Source organism: Zea mays, chromosome 10 (assembly GCF_902167145.1).
Source record: "Zea mays cultivar B73 chromosome 10, Zm-B73-REFERENCE-NAM-5.0, whole genome shotgun sequence".
Classification (NCBI taxonomy): Eukaryota; Viridiplantae; Streptophyta; class Magnoliopsida; order Poales; family Poaceae; genus Zea; species Zea mays.
In genome coordinates, this window is record NC_050105.1 from 68634779 (window position 1) to 68657018 (window position 22240).

At 45.8% G+C, this 22240-nt stretch overlaps 1 pseudogene; it reads left to right on the forward strand.

The window, feature by feature from the left end:
* The first annotated feature begins 18595 nt into the window (after nucleotides 1-18595).
* LOC103641171 ((E)-beta-caryophyllene synthase-like) lies at nucleotides 18596-21524 on the forward strand (annotated as a pseudogene).
* Nucleotides 21525-22240: the final 716 nt, after the last annotated feature.

Genomic DNA, 22240 nt, shown 5'->3' on the forward strand with positions numbered 1-22240 from the left:
GGCCAGGAACCGTTGATCTCGAGTTGGATGGTTCGGATTAGATCATGGGGTACCCCTTCGTGGCAACGAGATATGGCTGTTGATCGGCTATCGGGCCACTTCGAAACGTTGCGGGTGCCTCAACTGTCTATCGCGGATCCGACGCTCCTGGTGGCATACCGATTTAGAGCGGATGGATCTGATCGGGTCCGTCAATGCTGGATCGTCTGGCCCACAATAGAAGATACCCTTTCGGCTGGAAAGTTTTACAAAAGAACCCCTGCCAATTGTAATTTTTAGCCCGTCGTCTGCCGCGGTGTAGTCTATGTCTGGCGATTTTTGCAAGTTTAACCCCAGGCTTCTCTGTATTAGCGTACCCAGTCCAGTAACCAACGTAATTGACAAAAACAATATAGAAATTGATTTATAGTAGAAAAATAATTCCAAGAACTTGTTTAATCCATAGAAAATCCATTACAACTCCTTTTCAATTCATTCCAGTGGTATTAATTTTGTATTAACATTGTTTATCACCTGGCAACTTTATTTAGCCATGAAACTTGGATTAAAATTATTCACTTGAGTTATTCCACACCAAACACTTAATAACTTCGGAAATTCATAACTCAATAACCGTAACTCCGAATTTAGTGATTCTTGTTCCTACGATCTCGTTACGATGCGTAGAATATCATCATGCATTATGTTCTGCTGTTTGGTGTGATGTTAATTTCTACTATACCATGTTTGTTTGTATTGTTACGAATAGATGAGCAAGCTACTGAGGACCCAGGTGTTCAGCAGGTGGAGACTGTTAAGCAGGAGCTCGTTGAAGGTAAATTGTGCCCTATCACTTCTATTTACCCAATAATGTTCCTTTTAATCATTATGATCTGCATAGGTGAATTTTGATGGGACCCAATATGTTACCCTAGTTTGACTATATACCTTGTTTACCACTGGACTTTTAGGTAGTACCTGCTATTGCTTTATGTGGTTTTGGGTATGGAGATACACATTATTCATGATCAGGCTTTTATTATCAATTTGTTATTTATTGTTCATGATAAGATTATATTGTTAATTGGAACATGGAGAACCACCCGAGAAAACAGTGCTACCACAAGGGTGGTATGGGATGACATTGGCTAACTAATTAGGAAAGCTAGTGGATGACTACCTTACCCGAAAGGGCAAGGGCAATAGAGGAGTGGTCAGTGTAGGGAGGTCCTTGGGTTGATTTTGCTGCGATGGTGGTCAGGCGAGGGATCCCTGCATTAGAGCTTCCTAGAAACTGTAGCGGGTTTTCTGAAGCTAGTGGAACTTTGTAAAGGCCTCATAGTGTTACCCTGCCTCGCTTCCTTGGTAGAGGTGTATGGAAGTTGCGATCCCTTGGCAGATGGGTAACATGACTTGTGGGTAAAGATGCGCAACCTCTGCAGAGTGTAAAACTGGTATATCAGCCGTGCTCACTGTCATGAGCGGCTCGGACACTCACATGATTAATTGATAGAATTGAATTCAATTTGTCATTTGCATCGCATTGTGGTTTATTATCAATTTTGATCTATGATTACTCTGGTTTGGTATTTACTTACATCTAGTAACTGCTAGTAAAATTTGACTAACTTATTAAAAGCAATGCTCAGTTTTAAACATTATTTTTTGATCAGCCTTACACTTCACATGAACTCCCACCTTTGGTGAGTTCATGCACATTATTCCCCACAACTTGTTGAGCTATGATCTTTTGTGAGCTCACTCTTGCGATATATAAGCCCCCCCCCCCACAGGTGAAGAGCAGGTGGTCGAAGAGGAGCCGCCCTATAATGAAAAGTATGAGTTGATCTAGGTGGCGTCTCCAAGTCAGTGTTGTGGCGCCAATGAATAATAGTTAGTTCGCTTTATTATTATCATTTATTTTTGTAAGACTTCCGCTATGTAATAATGACATTTATGATATTTATCTCTATACACTTTGTCATTATATGTGATGTTCTTATTTGGCGCACATATGAGATGCACCCGGCTTTATCCTTTAAATCTGGGTGTGACATTGAGACACATAACCTATGGCGAAGCAAGAACCCACAGGAACACATTCCATTTGATGTTCTAGTTTCACTGATGGGGCGATTGAATTTGTATGTATGTGATTAAAAGATAAAAATTATTATGACCATTCTTTGTTGAAACTTATCTAAAATAAAGTAAGCATTCGATTAAACATTATATATGGAACATGTCCAAAATGAATGAAATATTTCCTAAACTCTGAACCAACATTTCCCTAAACCCTAAACCAACGTTTTCCTAAGATGTGACTAAACATTTCCCTACTAAATCATTAATCCATAAACCCTAACCTCTAAACCAACATTTCCCTTAACCATAGTTGAACCTTTCCCAAAATATTTTCCTAAACATACCCAAAATGCATATTTGTCTATCAAATGAAATCATATTTGTCTATCAAATGAAATCATACCTATAATGCAGCTGCGACAACGATGACACGACGACGGCAATGTGACGGCAGTGTAGGTACAAAGGAGTTGCGGCGTCGGTGATGCTTCCAGCGACAACAACGTAGGTCCGAGGACTTAAGAAGAGGCTGAATGGTGTCCCGAGAACAGCTAGGTCGGGTGTGATATATTATATAGGACACATATTTGTACCAGTTCTTGCATAAAACCGGTACTAAAGCTTACTTTTAGTACCATATTTTGTTTATAATTTGTACTAATGGTAAGTCATTGGTACCGGTTCTAGCCAAAAATCGGCACGAAAAAGTAAGCTTTGGCACTAGTTCTAAACAAAATTCGGATCTAATTTTTTTAGTTTTCTATGCAAAAAATTGATATTCACAGAGTACATTAATAAATATATGTGTACATACAAGTTCTTTCCAATGGATATATATAGATACAAAAATAGAAGTTCTTTATTGAATATCAAAATGTACATATACCTCCTTTATTGAATATATAAATCTTAATAGAGTAATACATACTTTTTAGTAAAACATGTGCGAAAATACGTCAGAGTTCTTCCATCTGTTGTCTCGATCCAAGTGTTCCAGATGAAGGGTGTAAAATGAGGGATGAAGATGCCCTTACAACAAACTAGCCCCTAGAGCGAAAAATAAAAAAACTTCAACCAAGGGCGAGTTTGATGATGTGTTTTTTATTTTCAGTTCGAGGGCTAATTTATTTTTCAAGATCTTCTCCATTTTACGGTGACCAATGTGAGAGGTAGGGAGGGTTGTATTTATAGGGAAGACCTCTAGTCAGGAACCAATACTGAATGATTAATCTTTAGTACCGGTTTTATAAAATAACCGATAATTATCTAATTTGACGGAAATCCCGATTACGCTGGTGAGAAATGAAAATATCTATCAGCACTAGTTCTTAAAAAAACAAGCGTATTATCTGATTTTCAAGCTAACTGTGGGATCTTTAGTACACCGATACTAAAGAGAAGCTTAATTTAGTACTGGTTTTTCGGTATAATGTGAGGCCCAAAATATGTATAAAAAATATAAATAATAAAATAAATATATGAAGAAATGAAATAGTAAATTCAGACATTTCAAATTATACTTAAGTGTGAAATTTGAGAACTGAATTTTTAAAACCAAGAAGTATTCTAGAAAAGAAGTAAAAGAAAAGTTTTCTATTCAATTAAATAATGATGCATATCATTAAATGATGCACCATAAGCATTTATTGACATGAATAGTTAATTTTAAAGTAACTTTTACTTCTTATCCCACATTCAAAATACTATTTTTCTAAAAATAAAGAAAACAATATGAGTGTTTCTCATATTTCAAACATCTACCAAACAAAAAAATCAAATAAAAGAAACATATATCTATTGCATCATGTTAGAGTTTATTTGTTTGTGCATTTAATAATAACAATAATTGTAATAAAAATATAATAATGTTGATATTGGGATTTAACCCAAAGATACAATTTAGGAATTTGAAAATGGAAATAGGAAATAATATATATAAAGCAAGACAAGAAAAATACCATATAAAAATATAGGAAATAAATATATTCTTTTAATCACCAGATTTAATTTTGTACATTTGACATAGGTGCAAATCTACAAATAGATTCAAATTTAAAATTTGAAGCCCAAAAGGAGAAAGGAAAAAATAAAAAGAATAAAAAAAGGTAGGACCCCTGCCAATTCCCGTTATATACCCCACGCGCACCTATTAGATTACACTCGAGATCGCGCGTTGGGGCGGCGGTGGCAACGTCTCACCGAAGACGGCCGCTGCTCGCCGCAGATGGACGGTTACATTGCACGATTCCTGGTAATTGCTAGATTAGTGAGTTCAGGTGGATGAAGCGTCCCGATCCTTTGGGACTCAAATGTGATACACTTACTAGTCCCAGGAGGCTAGTAAACACATTCCTTACTTCAAATAGTACAGAGTTTAAATAGAGGTTATTACAATACCGGAGTACAAGCTTGGAAGAGCCAGAATAAAAAGCGCAGTAGGAAAATATACTAGCCCAAGCCACAGGCAGAACTGGGTGCAGACGCAGCCCTCTCAATCAAGCATAGCAGAAAAGAAGTCTTCGGCTGCTGAAAAACATGAATAAATCTGGGTGAATACACTAGGTATTCCGCAAGCCCACCCCGCTCCCGTAAAGAGAAAGAGACCTATATCATACATGCTTTATTTGGTGGAGTTGGAGTCACTCTTCATTTTCTTAGAGAAAGGCAGTTGCTGTGAGGTTTTTCCCAAAGACTAAAAAGTAACAAAATACTCAATCACCACTGAGCTTCCCGCTCCCGTGGCCTTGTTTTCTTTTTCCGTATGCACTTACACACGTATTTCCCTGTTTACGGAGGTTATGAAAACACTAATTGTCATACCACACCAGACTCATCCATACCAGTGGACACGGACTATTCGAATAGATTTCAACTCTGCGCAGAGGGGTACACTTTACCCACTAGTGCGGTTTCTGCGATCTCACCGACGCGAGACCCGAATGCCGGAGCTCTTTCCTTCCTCGCACGTCCTAACCTTAACGGTTATACTGGAAGGAGTCAGGGCACCGCCATGCCCAAACTGGACAAAACATTCCCCCTCCTTATCCTCCCGGTGCTCTCCAGCCTTCATAACCCTGGGGTTGGACCGTACGAGTTTATATTGAGTGACTGCCCACACAGTCTCGAGTGGTTGTACTTATCATGAGTACAGGTAGTGAAAGATGACAAACCGGTCCTTATAAGAGGGGACAATCCTTCTGCTCACGCCTAAACCAGCTGAGCCAACCTCCTTAGGCTCTCCCCTAAACTAGGGAGTCCCTGATCATCCCACCCTTAAGGTGATGAGGGTGAATACCCTTCATCGCACGTTTCTTTTCACAAGGAATCTTATTTAAAGTAACATATTGACCTTTTTCCCAACCCACATCTCGTCTCCAAAAGACATATGTTAATGCGGGCTATCTCTCTGCTCACAATGCAAGTATCCCATCCCAAAAACCCGGCTCAGGTAGAGGTAGAAAGAATAGGTAATTTATGCATCAAGGGAAGGATGGACTTGCCTTCGTCGATGCTTTCCTGGCACAAAAGCTCCACCTCCGGGAGATCGGGCTCTAGCCCTTCTTCTGGGGCTACGGGTTCCGGATCAACGGTCCCCGCTTCTTCTAGGCAAACAGGCAATAAAACAATACATCAACAGTGGTTTTCAAATTTTAGTGTGTCATTTTCTAACATCATTATTACATGTAACCTTAGAAATCATTTTTGATATTTTTTGGTGCATAAAATATTGAGAAGTACTAATTAAAGAGACCGTATCTTGTGCGCAAGGAGCGCTGCTGCTCCCATGAGCAAAATCAATCCAGACCACACCCTCCACATCCAACGGTGCTGCGTCAGGGGGTTTTTGTAAAATGTTCTTTGCAATTCTGTACATTTTACAAAAACCCCCCTGACGTAGCACCGTTGGATGCGGAGGGTGTGGTCTGGATTGATTTTGCTCATGGGAGCAGCAGGACTCCTTGCGCATAAGATATGGTGTCCTAATTAAAGGGGAAAAGGCTGAAAAAGAAAAAGAAAAAGGAATTAAGCCTCTGGTGGGCCGTGGGGGGGGGAACTGGCCCAGCCAAGCGCAGAGCGCGCGCGGGCGCGAGTGCGCCGGCCCAAGGCAGGGGACGGCACGGGCGCGCGAGGGCAACGACGTCGCCGCGGGGCCCACACGCCAGAAAGAGCGGAAGGGGGAGAGAACGGCGTCAGCGGTTGACGGCGGGATGAACCGACCGTCCGCGGGGGAGGACCCGGCCGCCGGTGGGCTCGACGGCGATTCGCTGCCGGTGACCCGGTTCTTGGGCAACGGATGGGTGCCTTAGCATGAGGATGGGCTGGGAAACCTAGGGGCGGGCTCAATTTGGCTAGAGGGGGCTAGGAGGGGGCTGTCCGCGGGGAGGTGGCGGAGCTCCGCGGCGGGAGTCGCCGCCGGTGAGTTTCAGGCGGGGACTGGGGTAGGGGAGTGGCGTTCCAAACTCGTGGCGGTGTGGCGAAGCTGATAGGCCTAGCTAATTTCTTGCTACGCAATCCAGAGGGGGAGGGGGAAGAGAGGGAAGGGCTCACCGGAGAGGGGGAAGACGGCGACGCTTCGCGAATTGAGCTCGGGCGAGGGGAGGAGAGGGGTGGCCGATGCCGGTGTGAGGAAGGAGGTGCCCTGGGGCGACCTTTTTATAGGCGCCTGAGGGAAGGGGAGCGGCGGAGCTCGGCGGGCTCCGGTGAGGTGCACAGCGCCGGCATTAATGCCTCATAGCGGCGACGATGAGACCTCACGGCGGGCGGGGGGGGGGGGGGGGGGGGGGGGGGTGGTACCGGGCAAGGACGCGGTCAAGCGGCGAGGACGGGGCAGTGCCAAACTCCCATGTGCGGCGAGAGGATGGGCGATGGAGGGGACGGCGGTGCGTCGTACGCGAGGAAGACGACGCAGCGGCTGACCGGTGGGGCCGGTCTGCCAGCGAGAGGGAGCGCGCGAGAAGGAGCGGCTGCCAGGTGGGGCCGGCTCGTCAGCGAGAGACCGGGAGGGGAGTGGGGCGGCTGCGCGCGCGCTGGAGCGGGCCGGCAATTGGGCCGCAAGGGGGGGGGGAAGCACGGGCGCGAGGGGGGGTGGCGCGGCGTGGGCCGGATTCAGCCCAGCAGGGGGGAGGGAGAGTTTTCTCTTTTTCTTTTTATTTTCTAAGTCCCATTTCCATTTTTGTTTCTTTTCCTTTTGAATAATTTATTTAGTAGGTAATCTAGGTGCTGGAAAATAAAAGCTAAGTGAGGTGCTCATACTCAAACAAAGTGTATGCATATGATGGGGGAAATCTAAGAGAGTTTTGGAATAGGTAATAAGGAAAAAGGGGGGGTTTAGGTTAGGGTTTCAAACTTGGGTTAGAATTTGGGATGTTACAAACCTACCCCACTTAAAGGAATCTCGCCCTCTAGATTTAGACGGGGCTCGAGAAAAGGTAAGGGTATTCCCTCCTCAGAGAGTCCTCACTTTCCCAGGTGGCTTCCTCTTCTCCTTCTCTGCTCCACTGAACCTTACAGAGTCTCACTTCTGAGGTGTGGGTCCTTCGGACTGCTGAGTCGAGAATCTTCACTGGCTTTTCCCGGTACTGGAGATCCTTTTGAATCTGAATTGACTCTGCCTCGATGTGGTTCTCTGGTACTTGCAGGCATTTACGGAGTTGGGACACATGAAACACATTGTGAATATCTGACATGGACTCTGGTTGCTCTAAGCGATATGATGCGGGTCCCACTCGGTTAATGACCGGGTAGGGGCCGATGAAACACGGTGCTAGCTTTCCTTTCATTTGGAACCTTTTTACACCACGCATCGGGGAGACCTTGAGATATACGAAATCTCCTTCCTCAAATCTGAGTTCTCTCCATCTGTTGTCTGCGTAACTTTTCTATCGACTCTGAGCTTCAAGTAACCTCTTGCGGATCAGGGCAACTTTCTCTTCGGCTTCTTTTACAAAGTTGGGTCCTTCTAGTGTCCTTTCCCCTACATTGGACCACATTAGGGGGGTCTGGCACTTCCTTCCATACAATGCTTCGAACGGCGACATTTTGATACTGGCCTGATGGCTGTTGTTGTATGAGAATTCGGCGTACGGCAAACTTGACTCCCAATTCCTGTCGAATGTCAACACACAGGCTCTTAGTAAATCTTCGAGGATCTTGTTGACTCTTTCCGTTTGCCATCTGACTGAGGTGATAAGTGGTGCTGAAATCTAACTTGGTGCCCATCGCTTGCTGAAGGCCTTTCCAAAATTTTGAGGTGAACTGCGTCCCTCTGTCTATCACTATCTTTCGTGGAATACCATGGAGCCTAACTATCTCCTTAAGATATATCCGGGCAAGGGCGGCTCCTCCAAAAGTGGTTTTTACTGGAATGAAGTGGGCCACCTTGGTGAGACGATCGATTATTACCCCGATAGAATCATTCCCTTTTTACGCTTGGGGCAGTCCGGTTACAAAATCCATGCCTATTTCCTCCCACTTCCACTCAGGCACTGGAAGGGGTTGCAGTAGGCCTGCAGGCTTCTAGTGTTCGGCCTTTGTTCGCTGGCAGGTGTCACACTGGGCCACATACTGTGCTATCTCCTTCTTCATCCCTCTCCACCAGTATCTGGTTTTGAGGTCCAGGTACATCTTGGTGGTTCCTGGGTGGATGGAGTAAGCTGAGTTGTGGGCTTCATTGAGCAGGACTTCCGGTGCTTCTCCTATTGGTACACACAGACGGTTCTTGAACCAAAGAACTCCTTGTTCATCTGTCCTAAGGTCCGGAAGTTGCTCCTTGCGAGCTTTTTCTGTAAGTCTTGCGGTCTCCGGGTCCAGGCGTTGAGCCTTGCATATGAGATATTCTAGCATTGGCTTGATTTCTAGGCTACCGTTGTCTCCCAGACATGCATTTAGCTGAGCTGATTCCTCCTTCCAATCTTCTAAAAAGTTGGTCCCCTTTATCACGAAAGGTTTTCGGCTGAGGGCGTCTGCTACCACGTTGGCCTTTCTAGGGTGGTAATGGATCTCGAGGTCATAATCCTTGATCAATTCAAGCCATCTTCTTTGATGGAGGTTGAGGTCTAGCTAAGTGAAGATGTACCTCAGACTCTTGTGATCAGTGAAGATGTGGCATTTGTTCCCAATCAGATAGTGCCTCCATATTTTTAGGGCGTGCACTATGGCTGCCAACTCCAAGTCGTGGGTGGGGTAGTTCTGCTCGTGCGGCTTGAGTAAGCGGGATGCATAGGAAATAACTTTCTCATTTTGCATTAAGACACACCCTAAGCCTTGCCTTGAAGCATCACAGAAGATGACGAAATCCTGGTGTATATCTGGTAGTGTTAAAACGGGTGCGGTCGTAAGCTTCTCCTTGATGATCTGGAAACTTCCCTCACATTTTGGAGTCCACACAAACTTATTGTCTTTTTTGAGAAGTTCGGTCATAGGTTTTGCTATGCTGGAGAATCCCTTGATAAAGTGGCGGTAATACCCTGCCATTCCCAGAAAGCTTCGCACTTCACTGACGTTGGATGGTTGTTTCCATTTTGAAACGGCTTCTACCTTGGATGGGTCCACTTCTATTCCCTCTGCAGTCAAGATATGCCCAAGGAAGGCTATCTTTTCTAACCAGAATTCACACTTGCTGAGCTTAGCATAAAGTTGATGTGCCCTGAGTCTTCCGAGGACGATTCGAAGGTGACGCTCATGGTCCTTGCGACTCTTGGAATAGATAAGGATGTCATCGATGAAGACTACGACAAACTTATCCAATTCTTCCATGAATACCTTATTCATGAGATTCATGAAGAAGGCGGGGGCGTTTGTTAGCCCAAACGGCATCACTGTGAATTCATATTGTCCGTATCGGGTGACGAATGCAGTCTTCTGGATATCTGCTTCCTTGATCCTTAGTTGGTGGTAACCTAACCTGAGGTCTATCTTGTAGAAGTATTTGGCTCCCTGCAGCTGGTCGAAGAGATCGTCGATCCGAGGGAGTGGGTACTTATTCTTGATTGTAACTTCATTCAAGGACCGGTAATCAATACACATTCTCATACTTCCATCCTTCTTGGTAACGAAAAGGACGAGTGCTCCCCAGGGAGACGAACTGGGACGGATGTACCCTTTTTGTTGCAGCTCTGCAATCTGGAGTTTCAATTCTGCTAACTCTGTGGGGGCCATGCGGTATGGTCTCTTTGCGATGGACGCAGTGCCAGGAATGAGATCTATATAGAACTCCACTCCAATTTCTGGGGGTATTCCAGGCAATTCTTCCGGAAATACATCCATGAACTCTTCTATTATGGATATGTTTTTTGCTGCCAGATTAAACATCATTGGATCATTGGCGGGTGGTTGGGCCTGACAGGAAACTGCTTTTCCTTGGTGGTCGGTGAGAAGGACGGTCTTACTTGCGCAACTTATGATACCCTTGTGCTTAGTTAGCCAATCCATTCCTAGGATCACATCAATCCCTTGGGATGGCAAGACGGTTAAGTTTGCCAGAAACACTACCCCACTTAAAAGGATTCTGACTTGGGAGCACTTGAGCTGGCATAGAAGGTCTGACCCCGGGGTTCGGGTGACCAAAGGAATTTCTAGGGGTGTAGAGGGGATGCCGTGCCTTTCCACAAACTTAGTGGCTATAAATGAATGGGATGCTCCAGAATCAAAAAGCACAGTAGCGGGAGTAAATTCAACAAGGAACTCACCGAGCACTACTCCCAGAGCTTGCTGGGCCTCTTGAGCGTCGACGTGGTTGACTCGTGCTCTGCCCTGGTACTGGGTCCTGCTCTGCTGACTGTTGGAGGGAGGTGCCTTGGGGGCAGGTGCCAAGGGAATCTTGGGGCCATTCACCGAGTTGGAGTAGGTGGGTCCGGGTGCCTTAAACTGGGGGCAGTTATTCTTGAGGTGACTGGGGTCTCCACAGTGCTAACAGGCATTTGCAGGCGGTTGGTTGCTTGCAACAGAGGGGGCCTGAAGGGAGCTCTGACTCTGCTGACTGTAGCGTGACGGAGTGGGTCCAGCTGGTCTATTGAAGCTTGGTCCCTTGGGTGGAAGCCCAAAGGGTCGAGCTCTCTGGTGACAATCTTGCTGCTGAGCTCGGAGAACCTGGAATTTCCTCTTGAGGTGCCCTTTTTCTTCCTCTTTTGCCCTTTCCACTTGGATGGCTTTGTTGGAGAGGTGAGATAAGTTGAGGAAGTCTTGGCTAGCGAGGATGGTCTTAAGCTTGGGTCTCAGCCCTTTTAGAAAACGTGCCATCTTCCTGGACTCAGTGCTGACATCGTCAGGCGTGTAACGGGCCAACTCTGTGAACTTGTGCACATACTCACTAACAGTTCTTCCACCTTGAGTTAGTTCCCGGAACTCATCTTGCTTGAGTTGAACTATCCCTTGGGGTACATGGTGCTCACGGAAGGCTGTTTTGAATTCTGCCCAGGTAGCATCTCTGACGGCCTCGCTGAAGGTATCCCACCATGCTAAGGCCATTCCCGAAAGTTGATGAGCAGCCAGTTGAACTCGCTGATTTTCGGGGCATCCGATGGCCTCTAGTTTCCTCTTGATCATGCGCAACCAGTCATCTGCATCAAGGGGATTGCTGGACCCCGCGAACATGGGAGGCTTGAGTCTCAGAAATTCTCCCATCCTGTCCTATGGTATCCCACCACCTGGGCGTTGGTTTTCCAGACTTCTAGTGAGGACTTCAATGAGTCGGGTTTGATTGGCTAGAACTTGGGCCAGATCTAGTGGTAGTTCCGGAGGTGCGGGGAGGTGGGTCCCACCCCCTTCTCCGCCAGCTTCTCCTTTTGCTCTTAGGGGAAAACCTGCTCCAATCCCGGAGGCGGTAGGCGTGGTTTTATCCGAAGCCATCTACCAGGGGAAAAGAGTTACTACCATGCACATGCCATTTTTTTCACTAAGTTACTTTATTCATTAAACTAGTTCATTACACCAGTTCATTACAGCACACAACTACCATAAGTTCATTACACGCGAGTGCTATCGAGGGTACTCCCGAACTCCTTATCTAAAGTATCCCCAAATTCCTTGAGAAGGTCATCAAGGCTGGCTAGGGACATTTCCTCGGTGTCGGACGAGTTTCTTATCTTGGTAGGGGGTAGGGCTGGAGGGGCTTCTTCCTTCTGCTCAGTCTGACATCCTTGACTTTTGGTCTTTTTGCGGATTTTCCTTGCCGGGGCGAGCTTCTTCAGTTTCTTGTCGTAATCCATTTTCAGTGTGCGGTAGGATTCACGGGTGTTGGTTCCCTCGCCTTCTGCTATCTCGAGGCTCTGTTGAAGGGACACCTTTTCCCTTGTAAGTTCCCTGACTTTTTGCTCCAGGCTTTCCACCCGGGAGTTTAGGTGAGTGCAGTGGGAGGCAAGGTCATCATATTGGTTATCTAGGGTGTGAAGGTATCCAGCCATGTAGACGATGGTGGGGTCATCCTCAATAGGGTCTCCTCCTGACAGGGCCTGAAGTCTTTTCCTCCAGGTGGGGGTATCTTTGTTGCTGGGTGGGAAGTAGCGAAGGGGGGTTTCAAAGATCACTCTGTTGTAGCTCTGGCATAGTTGTCGGAGGGCTTTCTGGGCAACATTTTGGCAAGTATCTGGGAAGCGGCATCCGGTGAAAGTGACTTGGAAAGAAGGATGGTTTGGATAGTTTCGGCTTTCTCCCAGGTAGACTGCCATAGAGCACTTTTCCATACCGTTCTCAAGATACTCCTTCCAGACATATTCTGGCTTTTTGCGGATTCCCATGCGAAGCGCACAACTTCGCAACAGATGTGGGAACCCTTCCATCTCTGAGCAGTAGGATGTCCTAATGACCAGAGAGTCCTCCATCTGGAATAGGAAAAGAAGGGTCTATTAATATCGGGGAAGAGGAGAGAAGACTTTTCTTGGGGTAAGAGGTATTTTCTTGTAAGGCAAGCTTTAGGGTCAGGGCTGCGACCTACGACCAGTCCTATGGCTCTGATACCACCTGAAGCGTCCCGATCCTTTGGGACTCAAATGTGATACACTTACTAGTCCCAGGAGGCTAGTAAACACATTCCTTACTTCAAATAGTGCATAGTTTAAATAGAGGTTATTACAATACCGGAGTACAAGCTCGGAAGAGCCAGAATAAAAAGCGCAGTAGGAAAATATACTAGCCCAAGCCACAGGCAGAACTGGGTGCAGACACAGCCCTCTCAATCAAGCATAGCAGAAAAGAAGTCTTCGGCTGCTGAAAAACATGAATAAATCTAGGTGAATACACTAGGTATTCCGCAAGCCCACCCCGCTCCCGTAAAGAGAAAGAGACCTATATCATACATGCTTTATTTGGTGGAGTTGAAGTCACTCTTCATTTTCTTAGAGAAAGGCAGTTGCTGTGAGGTTTTTCCCAAAGACTAAAAAGTAACAAAATACTCAATCACCACTGAGCTTCCCGCTCCCGTGGCGTTGTTTTCTTTTTCCGTATGCACTTACACACGTATTTCCCTGTTTACGGAGGTTATGAAAACACTAATTGTCATACCACACCAGACTTATCCATACCAGTGGACACGGACTATTCGAATAGATTTCAACTCTGCGCAGAGGGGTACACTTTACCCACTAGTCCGGTTTCTGCGATCTCACCGTCGCGAGACCCGAATGCCGGAGCTCATTCCTTCCTCACACGTCCTAACCTTAACGGTTATACCGGAAGGAGTCAGGCCACCGCCATGCCCAAACCAGACAAAACATTCCCCCTCCTTATCCTCCCGGTGCTCCCCAGCCTTCATAACCCTGGGGTTGGACCGTACGAGTTTAGATTGAGTGACTGCCCACACAGTCTCAAGTGGTTGTACTTATCATGAGTATAGGTAGTGAAAGATGACAAACCGGTCCTTATAAGAGGGGACAATCCTTCTACTCACGCCTAAATTAGCTGAGCCAACCTCCTTAGGCCCTCCCCTAAACCAGGGAGGCCCTGATCATCCCACCCTTAAGGTGATGAGGGTGAATACCCTTCATCGCATGTTTCTTTTCACAAGGAATCTTATTTAAAGTAACATATTGACCTTTTTCTCAACCCACATCTCGTCTCCAAAAGACATCTGTTAATGCGGGCTATCTCTCTGCTAACAATTCAAGTATCCCATCCTGAAAACCTGGCTTAGGTAGAGGTAGAAAGAATAGGTAATTTATGCATCAAGGGAAGGATGGACTTGCCTTCGTCGAAGCTTTCCTGGCACAAAAGCTCTACCTCCGGAGGTCAGGCTCCGGCCCTTCTTCCGGGGCTACGGGTTCCGGATCAACGGTCCCAGCTTCTTCTAGGCAAACAAGCAATAAAACAATACATCAACAGTGGTTTACAAATTTTAGTGTGTCATTTTCTAACATCATTATTACATGTAACCTTAGAAATCATTTTTGATAATTTTTGGTGCATAAAATATTGAGAAGTACTAATTAAAGGGGAAAAGGCTGAAAAAGAAAAAGAAAAAGGAATTAAGCCTCTGGTGGGCCGTGGGGGGGGGGGGGAACTGGCCCAGCCGAGCGCAGAGCGCGCGCGGGCGTGAGTGCGCAGGCCCAGTTGAGGCCCAAGGCAGGGGACGGCGTGGGCGCGTGAGGGCAACGACGTCGCCGCGGGGCCCACACGCCAGAGAGAGCTGAAGGGGGAGAGAACGGCGTCAGCGGTTGACGATGGGATGAACCGGCCGTCCGCGGGGGAGGACCCGGCCGCCGGTGGGCTCGGCGGCGATTCGCCGCCGGTGACCCGGTTCTCAGGCAACAGATGGGTGCCTTAGCACGAGGATGGGCTGGCAAACCTAGGGGCGGGCTCAATTTGGCTAGAGGGGGCCGGGAGGGGGCTGTCCGCGGGGAGGTGGTGGAGCTCCGCGGCGGGAGTCAACGCCGGTGAGTTTCAGGCGGGGACTGGGGTAGGGGAGTGGCGTTCCAAACTCGTGGCGGTGTGGCGAAGCTGATAGGCCTAGCTAATTTCTTGCTACGCAATCCAGAGGGGGAGGGGGAAGACGGCGGCGCTTCGCGAATTGAGCTCGGGCGAGGGGAGGAGAGGGGTGGCTGAGGCCGGTGCGGGGAAGGAGGTGCCCTGGGACGACCTTTTTATAGGCGCCCAAGGGAAGGGGAGCGGCGGAGCTCGGCGGGCGCCGGTGAGGTGCACAACGCCGGCATTAATGCCGCATAGCGGCGACGATGAGACCTCACGGCGGGGGGGTGGTACCGGGCAAGGACGCGATCAAGCGGCGAGGACGGGGCGGTGCCAAACTCCCCTGTGCGGTGAGGGGATGGACGATGGAGGGGACGACGATGGAGGGGACGGCGGTGCGTCGTACGCGAGGAAGACGACGCAGCGGCTGACCGGTGGGGCCGGTCTGCCAGCGAGAGGGAGCGCGCGAGAGGGAGCGGCTGCCAGGTGGGGCTGGCTCATCAGCTAGAGAGCGGGAGGGGAGTGGGGCGGCTGCGCGCGCGCTAGAGCGGGCCGGCAATTGGGCCGCAAGGGGGGGGGGAGCACGGGCGCGAGGGGGGGGCGCGGCTTGGGCCGGATTCAGCCCAGCAGGGGGGAGGGAGAGTTTTCTCTTTTTCTTTTTATTTTCTAAGTCCCATTTCCATTTTTGTTTCTTTTCCTTTTGAATAATTTATTTAGTAGGTAATCTAGGTGCTGGAAAATAAAAGCTAAGTGAGGTGCTCATACTGAAACAAAGTGTACGCATATGATGGGGGGAATCTAAGAGAGTTTTGGAATAGGTAATAAGGAAAAGGGGGGGTTTAGGTTAGGTTTCAAACCTGGGTTAGAATTTGGGATGTTATAGTGGACTTGGGCATCGTGTTGGAGTCGCTGGGGGGGGGGTTGTTGCTCGGGCACCGGATCCTTATGCGCCGTCGAACTCACCGCCGCAAGTGTGGGCGGCGCCACCGCGTTTGGGTGCAGGTTGGGGTTGACCTGCGTGTGCCGTTGGATCACCGTGAACGGCCGTCATTAGATTAGGGCGGTACCGATTCGATCGGATGATCGTGTCCGTCGGTGGGTAGATCAACGGCCATGGGAGTTTATGACTTTGTTTTCATCGTAGCCATAGGATCTTGATCCGATGGCCAGTTGTGCGTACCGGTTAGCGAGTCTGGGGATCTAATCCGAGCCCCTGATTTCCAATCGGACGGTTGCAGTTAGTGGTTACCCTTTCAGCTGGTCCTTTTTCGTTTAAACCCTCGGGGTTCTGAGAAATAACCCGCCGTCCGCATAGGGATTCACCTGAGTCACGAGAATACTTACGCAGAGGCCCCCGTCTTCTATAGAAATTGAGGCGCAGTCCAGAATCATAGGAAAAATTTAGAAATTCAATTAGAAAATGATTTTTAGTGTTAAAATAATTCCAGAAATTTATTTAATTCATAGAAAATCCATTCTAGCTCCAAATTAATTCATTCTAGTTCCTATAATTCGGTATTATTATTGTTTATCAATTAGGGTCTCTGTTTTGACATGAACAACATATTAAAAGTTATCTCTTAATAAATCTTATATCAAATACATAAAACCTTAGGAAATTCACAACTTATCCGTTTTAACTTCGATTTGATCCATTCAAGTTGCGTTAGTCTCGTATAAATATTTACTACGAATTAACAACATTTATTATATCATGGCTCATTCTTTTATAATTAGATGTTTATTTAACTTACGTTGGTTAAACTGCTTATCAATATAATCTACTAGAATATGATATATGGTCAATTTATAACTTAAATTAAAGTTGAGATAATTATTTATGGAATAACCTCTTATATGATTTATATTAACCAATTTATAATATAGTTTAACATTTTAATCACATAAATTCTCTATAAAGTCATAACTCCTTAATAGTAACTCCGATTTTAGTGGTTCTCGTTCCCGCGATCTCGTAGCTACGTGTAGATCATTATTATGCAGTATGTTCTTATATTTGGTGTGATGTTAATTTTGTCTATACAATGTTTGTTTGTATTGCTACAACTAGTAGTGAGGTCACGAGGATCTGAAGAATCACCCTGGTGACTGGAATCTCAAGTGCCAGACACATTGTGCCCTTGATCACCTTCATTTACCCAATAATGTTCGTTACAATTATTTATTCATGCATAGGCTTAACTTTGATGGGACCCAATAGGTCACCCTAGTCTGTTTATCCTGTTTACTTTGTTTACCCTGAAACATTTGGTTAGTTTTGCTATTGCTCTATATGGTTTTGGGATTAATATTTCATTATATCCATGTTCCTATTATTATGTTATTTTATTTATGTTCATGTCAAGGTCATTATATTATTGTTAATTGAAACATGGAGCTTAACTTGAGAAACACGTGCCACCACAAGGGAGGAATGGGATCACTTGGCTAACTAATTAGGAAAGCTAGTGGAAGACTACCTTACCCGAAAGGGGCAAGTGCAGTAGGGAAGTTGGATGCAAGGAGGTTCTCGGGTTGATTTTGCTGCGATGGTAGTCAGACGAGGTATTCTTGCAAGTGCTTTTCTCATAAACTATAGCGGGTTTTCGGAAGCTAGTGGAACTTTGTAAAGGCCTCGTAGTGGATCCCTAGCCATTTACCTCAGTAGTGTCTAAGGGCCTTGCAAACCCTGGCGACATGGGAAACACGACTTGTGGGTAAAGGGTACAACCTCTACAGAGTGTAAAACTGAAATACTAGCCGAGCTCACGGTCAAGAGCAGCTCAGGACTCTCGCATGATTAATCTATGGAACTTAAATTCAATTCGTCATATGCATTGCATGGGATTTGTTATTAATTTTGTTCTATTATTTATTATGGTTTGGTATTTACTTACACTTAGTAACTGCTAATAAAATTTGACCAACTTATTAAAAGCAATGCTCAGCTGTAACCCCTATTGTTGATCAGCCTTACACATCACATGAACTCCTACCTTTTATGAGTTCATGCACATTATTCACCACAACTTGTTGAGCGATGAACATGTGTGAGCTCACCCTTGTTGTCTCACACCCCCCACAGGTTAAGGATAGGTACCACAGGATGAGGCACATGGAGGATGCTGCGATGTGTTCGTGAGAGGTCTAGGTCGTCGTCTCCCAGTTGACTTTCTGGCGCCAAGGATGGATTTTAGATCATGTTATATTTATCTGTTATTTTATAAGACTTCCGCTATGTAATATGTACTCTGATTATATTATGACATTTATCTCTATACACTATATTATTATATATGTTGTCTTTTTTAGCGCATGTATGAGATGCACCCGATTTTGTTCCTTAAAACCGGGTGTGACATATAATCGGCACTAAATGTGTTGGTACCGGTTCTTATATTAACCAGTACTAAATTAGCTAATATATCAGTATCAGTTGTGGACAACCACCAGGGCTAATATATAATATCTTTTGCATGCACTTTTAGATTTAAAGCTGGCGCTAAAGTTATTCTCAATACCGGTTTCAAATAAACCAGAACAAAAGTTTTTTAACCTTTCATGTCGTGCCTCCCCTTGGTGAGTCTCTATATAAAGCGAGTGATCTAGGCAAGTCTTCTCCAACTCCAAGCTACTAAGTAATAAAACCACGCATTGATCTAGCGCGCGGGCACCAGGCCAGCAGGCAGCAGCTAGCTAGCCATCCAGTCCAGAGATGGCCACGAGCGGCCCCGTCCTTCTGGTCTCGCAGGCGCAGCAGCGCAAGTCACGGACCTACACCCCGAGCCCATGGGGTGACTTCTTCCTCCACCACGTCCCATGCACTCCGTCACAGGTACGTATAGTATACATGCCTTCATTCTCCTTGCATTTGTCTTCTTCCTCTGGCATATAAACTTTTAACGTACTACGTTTTCTTCTGTCGCAGCTCTTGTCCATGAAGGAGAGGGCAAAGGTCAAGGAGCAACAAGTGAGGCAGATCATACACGAAACGATCGCCTCCTCCGACCTGCTTCGTAAGATGGAGCTCGTGGACACACTACAGCGCCTCGGGGTGGACTACCACTACAACGAGGAGATCGACCAGTTGCTTTGCTCTATCTACGACCACCACGACGACGGAGGAGACGGCCTCGACGATCTCTAGGTCACCTCCCTGCGGTTCTATTTGCTCAGGAAGCATGGGTACACAATCTCTTCAGGTAAAATTTGGTACCCTATAGCTAGTTCTTGGTTGCATGTCATTGACTGAGTCTGATCAGGGCCGTCTCCAGAAATCCGAGGATCAGGAGCGCACTACATACGAGAGACCTAAAATTTTAAAACTATGTCTAGCATATATAACTAAGCTTACGTTCACTCAGTCGATCGTATAAGGATATCTTAATGCGTTTTTAGGCAATAATTCATAAGAATATATTTTAATCTTCAAAACAGTTTACCATGTCTCAAGCGTGGACCCGACTGATGCAATTTTTTGAATTCGAATTCGTGGACGACAACACACAGATGTGTTCGAGAAATTCAGGGACGAGAGCGGGGCCATCGTCTCAGGCGACGATGCCAGCTGCTTGCTCATGCTGCATGACGCCGCGCATGCGAGAACTCACGGGGAGGAGATACTTGACGGCATCGTCGCTTGGAGCAAGAGCCGCCTGCAATCCCTGGTGGTGCAGAAGAACCTGCTGGAGCCGGAGCTTGCCGAGGAGGTGAGGTGCGCTTTGGAGACGCCACGGTTCAGGCGGGTGAAGAGGGTGGAGGCGAGGCGCTACATCCCCGTGTACGAGAAGAAGAGCACGCGAGATGAAACCATACTAGAGTTCGCCAAGCTGGACTACAACATCTCGCAAGCCATCTACTGTGATGAGCTCAAAGAACTTACAATGTAAGCAACAAACTACACTACACACACTGCTACATATATAGTTATAGGGTCGTCAAGTTCGTTGGTAACGATTAATTACTTACTTGAACTGCTTACTTGATTATCAAACAATAATAATGTTGACCACCAGTGGCGGAGAACTCGTTTTGGCGTAGTGTGGTGTGCGCCATATCTAAACTTTTAAAACCGTTATATATTTGCTTATAGCAACTGAGGGATTGTATTGTGGTGTTAAGGATTTATGCCTCGAATGTGTGGGTCATGTGTTTGACTCTAGAGCCTTCAACATTGCCTATTTTTCTACCTATATTCAGCCATACATAACTTTTTTTGTGTCCTCCGCCAATGTTAACGACTTTGCTAAACCATGTGTAGATGGTGGAATGATTTCCGATTGCATATAGACCTGAGCTTTGCGCGGGACAGAATGGTGGAGCTTCATTTCTGGATGCTCGGAGTAATACATGATCCCTATTGCTCACGGATCATGATAGTCAAGATCTTCGTATTCATAAGCTTGTTTGATGACCTTATGGACAACTATAGCACCACAGAGGAGAGCAATGTCTTCACCGCAGCCATGGAAAGGTTGGTTACATTTATTTGAAATCATATCGTTAGAGCGCAACTATATACAACTCAGAATATATTTACCATTTCTTTGCTTGAAGAAATAAAAACAACCCTAATTAATGAGATAGGTGGGACGAACAGATGGCACAGCAGCTTCCAGCAGGCTTGAAGGCACTCTTGGTCAGGATATTTAACGCTACGAACAAGATCGAGGAGGAGTTAAAACTTCAGGGGAACATGCATGCTGAACTCATCAAAAAAATGGTAAACAAACTTCTGCTCCAAGGGATCATGACAAGCTTTTCTTCTTCTTTTTTTTTAAAAAAAATTGATTTTACCAACCTTACATTTACCCCATTTTATAGGTGATTAATAGTGCCAAGTTCTACCATGCTGAGGTCAAATGGCGCGACGAACACTTCGTGCCAACTAGTCTTGAGGAGCACCTCCAAAAATCTATCCCTACCAGTGCTTGTATGCAGATGGCAAATCTTGCGTTGGTTTCACTGGGAAATGTGACTACTAGAGAGGACGTCGAGTGGGTTTTCACCTTCCCCAAAATCATCAGAGGTGCTTGTATTGTGGGCCGCATCGCCAACGACATCGTGTCACATGAGGTTTACCAAAACCTCTCCACCACATTCTAGCTAGTCATATATTCCCCATCAGCTGACTATATACGTATTCTCTAAAGACTCACATTGCTTGTTCTTGCTTTAATTTCCTTGATGAAGCGGGAACAAGCTTCTTCAGACCATGTGGCATCCACGGTTCAAACTTGCATGAAGCAGTACAACGTGACAATAAAGGAAGCCAACGAGAAACTTAGAGCGGTAATCGAAGAGGCATGGATGGACATCGTCCAAGATAGCCTCGAGCAGGAACGCCCTAGAGCACTTCTCGACATAGCCATCAATGTTGCACGAGTTGCAGATTTCATGTACAAGCGCGAAGACGCGTACACGCTCTCATTCGTCATCAAGGACATTATAGCTTCAATGTACATCTATTCCGTGTGAGCTTATTGATCTACTGCTAGTAAGAAAGACTTTTTCAGTGATGTACATGAATTGAAAAAGGTCCGTTAATTGATGGTACATTTAATTAATCCCAAAATTATTGTATAAGTAGTATGTGTGATGTACTGCATATCCTAATAAATGTGTTTGTGTTCCAAACATATTGTCGTTTGTGCTTATTTTTCATAAAGAAACTACACATGCATTGCATTAGCCACTACAAAATGAGCTATCACAATGCCCTTATCACCACAAATTATTGCAAACTGGCTATGAAATTATTTCACCGATGGTTTAAGGGATAGTGGGATGTAGAGACCGATTAAACTAGCGACGAAAATTTATGTCACCGATGGGTAACCGTTGGATCCAACGGTGATCCTCGAGGCTCGATTCCCTACTAGGTTAATTATGTGGTGAGATGGTTGTGATAGTTGTTATGATTGTTGGCCCTAAATGGCCACTAGTGAACTCACAATTATAAGTATACATAATTGTTCGTGCAGGAGAACGATGACAACAATGACGATGGCCTAACAGGATGTCTCTATCAGCGGTGGTATCGACATTAACTATAGTTGTAACATCCCAAGGTCCTCCAAACACCCCGGGTGTCACCAAAATCACCCTTCCCACAAACTGCTATGTATAAAAAGATAAAGAAAGAAAAATTCGGCAGCACCTCCCTTGAAAGTTGAATAAATGAGGAAACCACAGTGTATAAACATAATGCAAGAGAAGAGTAAACATTCAAAACATTATTAATTCAGCTAACCAAAAGTACAACCACCATAATGACCAGAAC